Here is an 11518-nt window from a genome sequence, read left to right on the forward strand (position 1 = left end):
AAAAAATCTAACTATTTTTGGCATGTGGGATCAATCAATTGATTATTAATTGCTCCCACACACTGGCCAATTATCATTCCAAACACCTAACTAGTTGGCTGGTTGGGAGGATATCATTTAAGTGTATGGTCAGCTTAACTATGGGGCAAAGAGTTGTTTAAAACATAGAAAATAGCTCATTGGACTATGCTATTTATTGTACCTTACTTCCAAATGTATTTTTTGCAGCCTCTTTGAACTAATCACAAAGGAACTCAGTATATCATCATAGAAAAACTAGGGTGGTTCAATAAGTAACAAGACCTCTCACATGAGTAATGTTCTCTATTTCATTCTAATTTACAGCATGCCAGACCAGGTAGACCAAAGCTTCCCCTCATGACCATTATATTGTGCCTCATATAAGTAATACTGTGCCAACATCAGTCACAAGATGGCGGGGCAGGTGGAATTATGGTCAAACAATGAGGTGCATAGTATGATCAGATTTCTGCATCTGAAGATCACATCAGCAGCTGAAACTCATTGGTAACTTGTCTAGGTGTATGGCAGTGATGTTTCTAGAGAGGAGGGGGCCCATGTGCAATCTCCATCATGGGCCCCCTCCTCTTCCTCTGGCAGTGCACTGAGCAGTGCGTGGCCAGTGCCACACTTATAGAGTCTGGGCACTAGAGTGTGCCCGGAGTCTATAGCACATGTGCAGATCACTGGGAAAATGTCAGCAGCCGGCCCCCTGTGTCGATGTAGGACTCCGGAACGGTAAGTATATTATGGGTATTGGGTGCAGGCACCACCTGAATCCAGGGGCCCGTGTGCACTGCATGCCCTGCACCCATTATAAATATGTCCTTAGTGTATGGTAATAATGTCAAATAACACAAACAGGTTTGGGTTTGGTGCACTGCCTTTGATAAAGGCAGGACAGAGTTTGAAGATGAGTAGAGGTCTGGCCAGCCAAGCATGTTCAACATACAGTAGATGACAGTTAGTGCTGCAATGAAGGTCTGTTTCAGAAAAAGACAGACAAGTTTGAGTCAGTGATATTGGTGATGAACTGATTATCTCAGTGTATAATGTGCAAAACATCATTCATAAGCAACTGGGGTACAAGAAAAGTGCTCATGCTGAAGCAGCTCACAGAAGTTCATAAAACCAATATGTTGGGATTGTCTCTCATGCACTTGATGCAGTACCATGAAGAGGGACTGCAATTCCTGGAGGAGAGAGAAAGAATCCTCATTATCTGCAATCTCAATTGATTTTTGGAAGCAAGGAAAGAACGTTTGGTTGCACTAAACGACCAGTGAGCTGAGTAAACTTATCTATTTTTTTTGTAAAGCACGGCCATTGAACATTACTCACAGGTATTTTGTTTCATCCCCTTTTGCTTATCGCTGCTACTGAACTTTAAATATTGACTATTCAGATTACAATGTTAGAGGAGAGCAATTATGTTTATTTAGAGACTGTTACTGTTTCTAGTGAACTTTTAGAGCATGGAGTATTCATTACAAAATCAGTACAAATACTCCAGGAGGTAATCATTTAAACTGATTTTGTCTGTTGCAATTATATTTGCTTTCATCTCTTAAGCTGCATACACACACAATGATTTTTTTAATGAACGATTTTAGTAAATGATTTTTTCCCTTGAAAAAATTTACTAAAATCGTTCACTAAAGTTGTTCATTTACTAAATGTCATGAACGATTTTTATGCACTACAAACGATTTTTGCATATTCCCTTAATGAAAATCGTTGAGTTGACAAGTCTGAACGACAAACGACAAACTACAAACGTGAACGCGCATGAACGATAATCGTTCATCGTTTGACTCAGAAAGTGAACGATTTTTGCAAACAATTATCGTTAAACGATATCGTTTAACGATAATCATTAAAAAAATCGTTGTGTGTGTATGCAGCTTAACATATTAAGTGGTGCTGAAAAAGTTGACAACATCAGTATTCTCCAGTGGATTTAATGACAGGTTTATGTAACAGCAATTATTGGACAATTTATGTTGATTTTATTTACATTTGTTTTTCTTATGTCATTTTATGATTTTTATGATTTACTATGGATGAGTGATTAAATACTGTCTTAATACATTTTTATACCACTTAAGGACAGCGCTCCATTCTTTGTTTCTTGTTCTCTGTTACTGAATGAGGTATCAACTGGTAGCTGGAGTCCTAAATAGTGGCCTATTGTTTAGTGTGTGTGAGGTTATTGGTGTCACTTGCGCATGATTTGGGTATATATGGTTGTGTATAAATACATTTTCGTATATATATACCATATATATCTATTTTTCTTTTATATTTTTACAACATTATTCCATACTGACCATAAATATACAGTGTCTATATGTGTGTGTGTGTGTGTGTGTGTGTGTGTGTGTATATAAATATATTATATCAAACAGTAATCTGGCACTCAATATAATACTGTAATGTAATACCCCGTTACCCTCCACACCTATCATACCAAATTCATTGATGGCGGCACTCAGGGATTTGAAAAGAAGATGACACAGCCATGACTTTGGTCAACATTTCAATGCATTCACATTTTCATCATGACATACAGAAATTAAAAACAACTGACCTTAAATATGTGCTCCCCTTCACCAAGGTGCCGCAGTCTCAAGCCTGACTTCCATCTCAGCTCCCGATGACATGTGACTCATGATGATGTAAACCCGTCATCATGACAACATACACAAAACACTAATACAACAGAAAAAAACTACATCAAGTCCATTTGAAATCAAATGATAGAATTCAAACTCAAGGTAAAAAGCCCATATTCTAATCATATCATAGAATACCTATAAAGCATTACTATATGTAAAGAAATTAGGAAAACAGGCTACCAATTCCCAAATAAGTGAAATACACTGGTCCCGATCACAAGACCTCACAGCAAATGCAATAAGATTCAAGCAAGACAAATATTATATACTGTATGTATTAAATCTTTACATCTAATACATTTTATAAACATTGAGCAAAAATGTTCTGATTATTACGCATAGAACTAAGGGCCCGATTCGAACCCACTCTCACAGCTGCATTCGCCCATTGCTGGCCAATTTTCACTTTCTGCGCATGCATATTCATCGCAGTGTGCGTGCATGAACCAGTCATAGTGATCAGGTAGCAATCGCTCATGGAACCTAGATGACTCACTAGTTTGAGTAACAGGAAGAAACATTTGTGGGTGGTAACAGGGGGTGTGGTGCTGCGAATGCAAGCATGTCTGAGTGTCTTATCCCCGTTACTTGGGTATACATAATTAAGTGGTAGCATTATAATGCACATCACCTTGGTGTTTAACATACAGCAGTGTTAGCAGTTCTTGCAGTAAGGTATAGTCAACCACAAGTGCTGTGTATGCAGCCAATGGTTCTCGATGTTACCGATTGTGTTATACACTTCCTGTAGATGACTCTAGATTGCAAAGGGAAAGGCGTCTATGTGCCACCGGTGGGTGTCTAATAACATACAAGTGATCACATGGCAAGATATAGTGGGAGTGCTTATGCCTTGCTTATGATCGCGGGATTTGCATACTCTGGATATTTACGCCTGTGGGTGAACACAGCTTTGTGAGTAAGTCTGAATCAAGCCCTAAGTTTTAAGACCAATAATGACACCATCAGAAATATAACAGCATAGATTATAAAAAACACTGCAGTCCCATTGTTTCATTTAATTCTTTAGGACTTAGGCCCATATTTAATTAGCCGTGAAAAGTCAGAAAAGTTTTGCCTGCCGGACTTTCCGCCTACATTGTGTAATTTTGTAGAAAACACTTTTCGTGAACATGCCCTCTTTTTGCCCTATTCAATTCCAAATGAAGCAAAAATGAAACCCAGCGAAACTCAAACAGGTGGAAAGTGCTTTCAAAAATGGGGAAATCAGCCAGACACCCCCCAAGAGAGGCACTAACATTGGGGATCAATATAGATACCCCTAAATAGCCCTACTGAAGATATTTGGGGTACTTAAAGTTTGTCAATAGCTTCTGCTTAGCGTCTTTACAAAAGTGGTGAAGAAAAGCATTAAGCTGTTTTGTAAGTAAAAAATAGGTAGTCCTGTCAAATTTGGGGTACTTGGAAAGTGTGCAAACATATTTTGAAGTCCCTAAAATGAAGTTTTAAAAAATTAGAAAAATGCACCTGCTGCAAGGTCCTGCCATCCACAAAACACCTTCCCCATACATGGGGACCCCATAGAAGTCTAATTCATAATTTTTATGTTTGTACCCCAACTTTGAACTCTTTCACCCCCATTTTCAAAGTCAGATTGTAGGGTGACCCTCAATTTAATTTCGTTTTTTGTATGCAGTTATAATTTGGGTGGCTGTCCCAAGGTAGCAGAGTGGTTTTCCAAAGTTTTGCACACCAAAACCCCAATTATGCACTTTTTTCTGCCTGCTATTCATAAGCAAAAAGTCTTTGGAATTGAATACAGAGATAAGTTTCTGCCTAGTAAAATGACATCACCCGTGATACTTTCCTCATGAGTTGAGTATTTTTGCCATTAGGAAATTGATTTCCAATAATGCTCTATATAATGCCCTGATCCAAATTTCTTATGTGAGCTTTTAGAATTTTTTTTTTTGTATGATCTAAAACATTATTTGCAATTATCCGGGTGTGCGATGGGGTCCTCTGTTGCTCCATTGTATGCTAATTCATTTATATTTAGTGTTGAGGAAGATCTTTTTTTCTCAGACTCCTCGGTCTCTGATAAAATGTTGTACTGTACATGGTACATAGATGATGTCCTGCTCCTATTGACTGGTAGCAGGGATCACCTTTGTTTCATATTGTACAATCACAATGGCAGACAGGGTCCTGTTCACTTGTCCTACAAAATTGATACTAGATTGAGCATCTAGACATTTCAATTAATATTGTGGATAACAAACTTAGGCCCTCATTCAGAGCCGCTCGCTATTTGCGGTCGTTCGTTCAAAAACAAGGGGTGGCTATTCAAATGATCCGTTCGCTCATTGTGGTCCATTCACACCTCTAAGTCTGAACGAGCGAGCAAAACTTGCGGTTGTAATTTTGACAAAAACGCCCCCTTGCCGCTCGCACCATAAGTCATGTTCGCTATTTATTTGATTAATCGAGTACATCGTACAGCGTATGAACTGCTCGCTATTCTTGTGGTTGGTTTTTTCAACCGCTATTTTGCGAGCAGTTCTGAGTAAAAAAAAAAACAAGTGATGTGGTCAATGGCGCTCCAGTTTTAATTATGCACACCCATAAAACGCCCGTTTTGACCTTTAAGTATGCCTGCGATCTGATCTCCACTCCCCGTTTTCAAGCACCTTCCCCTGTAACCACCCACATACACCTCCTCCTGTCACTCAAATTAGCAGGCACTCGCTATTTAGCGAACAAACAATTTTCGGCCGCACTGACTGGTTCGCGCATGCGTATTACAATCCGTACGCATGCGAAGATGTGCTAACATCGCTAGGAATGAGCGAACGGCTGCTTACGAGTGGCTCTGAATGAAGCCCTTAATACATTGTTGTTTATAAAGCCTAATGATCATAACATCCTCCTTTCTCCTACTAGTTTCCATCCAAATCCTATCCATAAGAGTTTACCATTCTCCCAATTGGTGTGGGTACATCGAATTTGTAATAATGACACTGACATGCACAAATGGATAACATGATCAGTAAATTTGTAGAATGAGGTTATGAATTATCTACTCTTCAAAAAATTTAAGATAGAGTGGTGGCCATTCCACGTAATTACACATTATGTTCTAAACCACAAAAATATGACAAATAACAAAATTACTTGGCCTAGCAGATTTAACACCGCTAGCTTTAAATCCCGTAATGTCATTAAAAATACTGGCCTTTAATAACTAGTGATAAAGATCTTAGTGATTTACATGACAAAAACATTCTAACATTCTATTCCCATGGTAAGAATTTCAGGGACTATCTGGTACATCCAGATGTGACCAATATGGGTAAACAAGTTTAAACATTTTTTTTAGGGCCTTTAAAAAAAGGATGCTTTAAATTTGCAAGCTATGTCACCTGCAGTTATATGACTACAGGTGACACTATTTAACAATCTTACTCAGTAAAATCATTTAAGATACTTCATAATTTATCTTGTACCAGTACATTTGTAGTATATGCTCTAATATGTCCCTGCAGGAAGTATTACATTGGGAAAACAGAGCATCAGTTTAAATAGAGGATGGCAATGCACAGATCTGTGATATGTGGTGCAATCATCTTGAGTACTAGCAAACAACCTGTAGCAAGGCATTTTGCCTCTGAAGGTCACTCTTTTACAGCTATGAAACATATCATAGATCAAGTTTCTCCAGTAACAAGAGGTGGCAAAATATCCAAATTGCTAATGCAGAAGCAAGCTAAGTGAAACTTTGTGTTAGATACTCTTAGTCCCAAAGGGTTAAATGAAACAATGGGACTGCCGTGTTTTTTTACAATCTGTGTTTTCATAATCTGTGCTGTTATATTTCTGATGGTGTGATAAATGGTCTTAAAACTTAGTGTTATTTGGGGATTGATACACATACCTTTCCCCTACACAGAGCCCATTCATGTAATGCCAATAAGAGTCCAGTAATACCCTTTATAAACATTATGCCAAGCAGTAGTAGTGTACCTTATACATTATGCCACACAGTAATGTCCTTACACTACACAATAATGCCCCTTACACATTATACCACACAGTGCTCCATTAGTGCTCCATTTATCACCTTATTTTACACAATAGAAGTTCTCCTTACACATTATTATACACAGTAATATCCCTTATAACATTATACCACACAGTAGTGCCCTTTACACATATGCCCTCCCCAGCAACTCACCTCCCTGTGTATCTACAGCAGCTTCTCACATTCCCCTATGTGCCACTTGCAGACAGCAGGTGTGAATTTGGTGCCAGGATGCCAGCTAATTATAGCTGTCACACCAGCAGCTAGCAGCAGGCATGGACAGACAAAGCCAGGTGCAATTTAAATTTAGATCTGGTGACAAACCAATCGCAGCTTGCAGACTGGCAGCCAATCAGGAGCCACCACTGCTGATTGGATGCTGGTGTAAAAGCACTGATTGCCTCATAACTGGCAGCACTGCCTCTCCCTGTCTGTCTGCTGGTGTTCCAGCTATAATAGCTGGTGGACTGGCACTAAAGTAACACTGCAGACACCCAGTTCCCCCCTGGAAGCATTGACTAGTCTGTCCCACCTTATGTGCATGACTGGGTGCAGGGTGAGTGGTGGGCCATAGAGGCAGCTTGGGCACCATAGCAGCATTGCCCTTTGTACCCACAGTAGTTATGCCTCTCTTTGTATGTATGTTATCAAACAGTGGGGTCCTTTTTATGATCACTGTAATGGGGTTATAGGTGAGGACAATGTAATCAAATAAAGGATGCTAGTGTACTTCAGGGTCCAGTCTTCAATCAGGACAATTCTGGGTATCCCAGCTAGTAAATAATAATTTAGGCAAATTATGAGGGCTTCACCAATCACATTGTTTATGACATTACACTTGTGCAGAGGATCAACTATATATGTTTCTCCTCTTTAGGCTTTATCAAGATTGAAGTATATACAACACTTGTCACATTCAAAAAATTAAGTAATTATCATTTGTAAGCAGATTACTGTTATACAAGTAAAACACATTTTACATTCAGTTAGTCCCAGTGACTCCTTGTGTGATTAATAAGTGTTATTTATCTAGTAAAACACTTGCTACATTTTCAGCATTTATATAGTTTCTCTACCGTGTAAATCCTCTGATGTCTAACAAGATCTCTCATGTCAGTAAAAAACTTAATACATTCAGAGCATTTAAATGGTTCTCTCCTGTTTGAGTCCTCTGATGACTGATAAGATGTGACTTTCGGGTAAAACAATTGCTGCATTCAGAGCATTTAAATGGTTTCTCTCCTGTGTGACTCCTCTGATATCTAAAAAGACATACAGTATCTTCACAGGAAAACACTTGCTACAATCAGAACATTTAAATGGTTTCTCTCCTGTATGAATCTTCTGATGTGTAACAAGACATGACTTATGTGAAAAACTCTAGCTACATTCAGAACATGTAATTGGTTTCTCTCCTTTGTGTATCCTCTTATGTATGAGAAGCTGTGATTTACGTGTAAAGCTTTTGTCACACTCATAGCACAGATGCGGTTTCTCTCCTATGAGAGGCATCATGTATTAGATGACAAATGAATTAGCTATAAAAGATTTCTACTATCCAGAAATGAGCATAGATTTTGGGATTACTCCAGATATGTCAGAAGAAATTATGTATTTAGTTGGCTTGTCAAAGAACAATGTCAATTTCCACAAAATCTTCTTTTTTATGGGAATCCTGCTTCTTTTTTGTTCTATAAGAAAATATATATATATATATATATATATATATATATATATATATATATTTAAAAGCATAAAGGTTACTGGGGTAAATCTACTTTTATAGCTTTAGTGTTATTTTATATACAGAACATGATAGTGTTTATAAACATATAACTTATGTTACCCATTTTTTTACCAATTTTAAATATTTGTTTAAGTTTGCAGATTGCTATATCCCTATATCCAGACAAATGTGCATCACAGAGACCTCTACACTCCTGCAACATATACCAATACTTACTGTATATACTACACACAGTTTATTAATGTTACTATGAAAATTGTATAATCCTCATACTGTGACCTTAGAAAGTGTAGATTTTACATTACTCACCCCCTGCACTGTCCATAGATGTGATTTGTTTAGAGGAATCAGGTTTATTAGGAAAGCTAGAGAAGACTGTTAAAGAAACTGCTACATTGTGGAGATGACATTGCTCCCCTGAATATAAAAATTCAGATTCTCAAAACTTGTTTTGTGCAGAAAAAAAGAAGAAAAGCTTTTTGGGGGCAACTCTTTGAAGAAAAGTTAGTTTAACAAAATTTAAAATATATTTTATACCAGCATATAACACAATTTATGCATGAACATAATTTGTGTATATTGTGTGAAATTATATGAGTTTCTTTAAATATTACTAGAATTTATTTTGTTTATCATAGTTTCTTTGTGTTTCAGGAAGTAAATACAAGAAAATAGTATAGTTTGTGAAATGTATAAGCAAAATATTTTAGTGTGGTAGGTTGAAGAGAACATAAATCATATTGCTTACCAAATCACTTGAAAAATAAACTTGCAGATTAATACAAACTGAATAATTATATTGCAGACAACCAGCAACAGCCAATAGTTTTTGTTAGTCAATGTGTAGTATACTGATATCAGAAAAGTACACATAGTGTATTAAATTGATAGATGTGTTTTCATAAGATTTGCAGTAGCAAAATATAACTCTATTCTAACTGCCCAAATACATAATAACTGTGAGATAGAAAGGGTAGTAATTGAAACATTGTCTAGTTCTTATATTCTAGGGTTTCTTTGCAGGGCAGCGAATGGTTGATGAGAGAACCACAGGAATATGATATCAGAAAAGTACACATAGTGCATTCAACTGAGAGATGTGTTTTTATAAGATTTGCAGTAGCAAAATATAACTCTATCCTAACTGCCCAAAGACATAATAACAGTGAGATAGAAAGAGTAGTAACTGAAGCATTGTCCTAGGGTTTCTTTGCAGGGCAGCAAATGATGGATGGTAGAACCACAGGAATATGGTAAATAGACAGAAAGTTACGGGAAGATAATCACTTCTGTTGTTTGTGTGTAGTTTGTTAGCTAGAAAATTCCCTGATACTAGTAATTTGCAGGGAAATACTCCAATGGACCAGATGCTTGGGTGCCTGTGGAAGGAGAACAGGGGTTGGCTGGCAAATTGTAGCCAGGGAGGAAAGCTCACAGCACTGGTCAATAGCAGGGACCCATCCTTCTTATGGCCCTGCCTGTAGTTTTCCTGACTCCTGGAGTTAGGATACATTGTAACTTGACATAAGAATGGTGCAAGTGGCTGTGTGTTGGCAGATGAAGGAGATAAGCATAGGCTCTTAGCAAAGTGCAGTAGTCATGTTAGTGGCTCTTATTTCCTTTAGCAATGCAATGTCATATGTGCCATAATCTTAGGAAACTAGACTTTAAGGAATCAGTGGTCCCAGTTCCAACAATTTGCTAGAACATATGAAACCTTGGAAGTTTGCCACTATGTTTCATGACAATTAGATGATAAAGATAAACATTGTAATTTACAGACTACATTTTTCAAAAAAAGTTATGGGAGAAGGAACGGTAGGATACCGACCTGGCACTCACCACTAGTGGATGCACCGTGATCAGACTGCATATGTTCAGTAGTGCAATGGCTACTAGTAAATAAAATAAAGCCATCATAATTATTATTACTTTACTTGTACACATTGCAGGGATGATCTCCTATCTGAGCCCCTGTCCATGCAAGAGTTTAGTGCCATGATGGCAGTATTTATATACTTATTGCAGCAAAAAGTGGCAAGAAGAAATTATAACTATCAGGTCTATTACCTAATAATTGCTAAAAGTGCTGCATATACACAAATGTGTGTGTGTATATATATATATATATATATATATATATATAATATATATATATATATATATATATATACACACACACAGTGTATATATAAGCCCTATAAATGCAGGCTATTAAGTGAGTTGCACATATTGATGTACTTGTGAGGGCACCGGGGTCAGCTATAATTTAAATGTATGTGAGTGATGGACATATGTATATGTACATATATATATATGTATATATTCAATCAAAACAGAGTTCACTCACAAGGGCTTCTCTTCAGAGTGTAAAAACACCTACTTTTATTGCTCCAATGTTGTGACTATTAAAGAGTCAACATTTCGACTGCAAGAACGCAGTCTTTTTCAAGACACCTCCGGTGCAAACAGATAGGACACACAGCTCCTTCACTCCACAGGACCCCTTATATACCACTGTTAATCAATCGTAAAACAACCTTTCCCTCAATCAAAGATCGGAGACCGGAAATCCAGAAACTGGGAGTCCATTGTCGAAGCTGAATAATTGGCTGAGACAAGATCAGTTTAAAATTGAATCGCAGCGACACCATCTTGCGACTGGCCACAAGACGCCATCTTGGAAATGAGATCGCAAGACGCCATTTTGCGAACGGCCGCCCAAGCGCCATTTTAGATAAACTCACAATTAAGTACATATGGCAATATTACTATTAGCATCATGCGATTGCATCTTCCATAATTTCTCATACACACATTAATATGCACAATTGCGCTGTTAACTAGTCGCATATTAGCAAATGCATAAGATCATGTATGAAAACGCTGTTTATTAGCTTTATGCGCATGCATCTGCCCCAAGTTAACTAGCGTCTTTATATCAAACCCCAAATACTCACACATTGCATATTCACATAAAAGGTTTCATAAGCTTTAAGGTATAAGATTTAAGTATGTTCATTTATTATT

This window comes from Taudactylus pleione, unplaced genomic scaffold (assembly GCF_031769625.1).
Source record: "Taudactylus pleione unplaced genomic scaffold, aTauple2 ptg000145l, whole genome shotgun sequence".
Taxonomy (NCBI): Eukaryota; Metazoa; Chordata; class Amphibia; order Anura; family Myobatrachidae; genus Taudactylus; species Taudactylus pleione.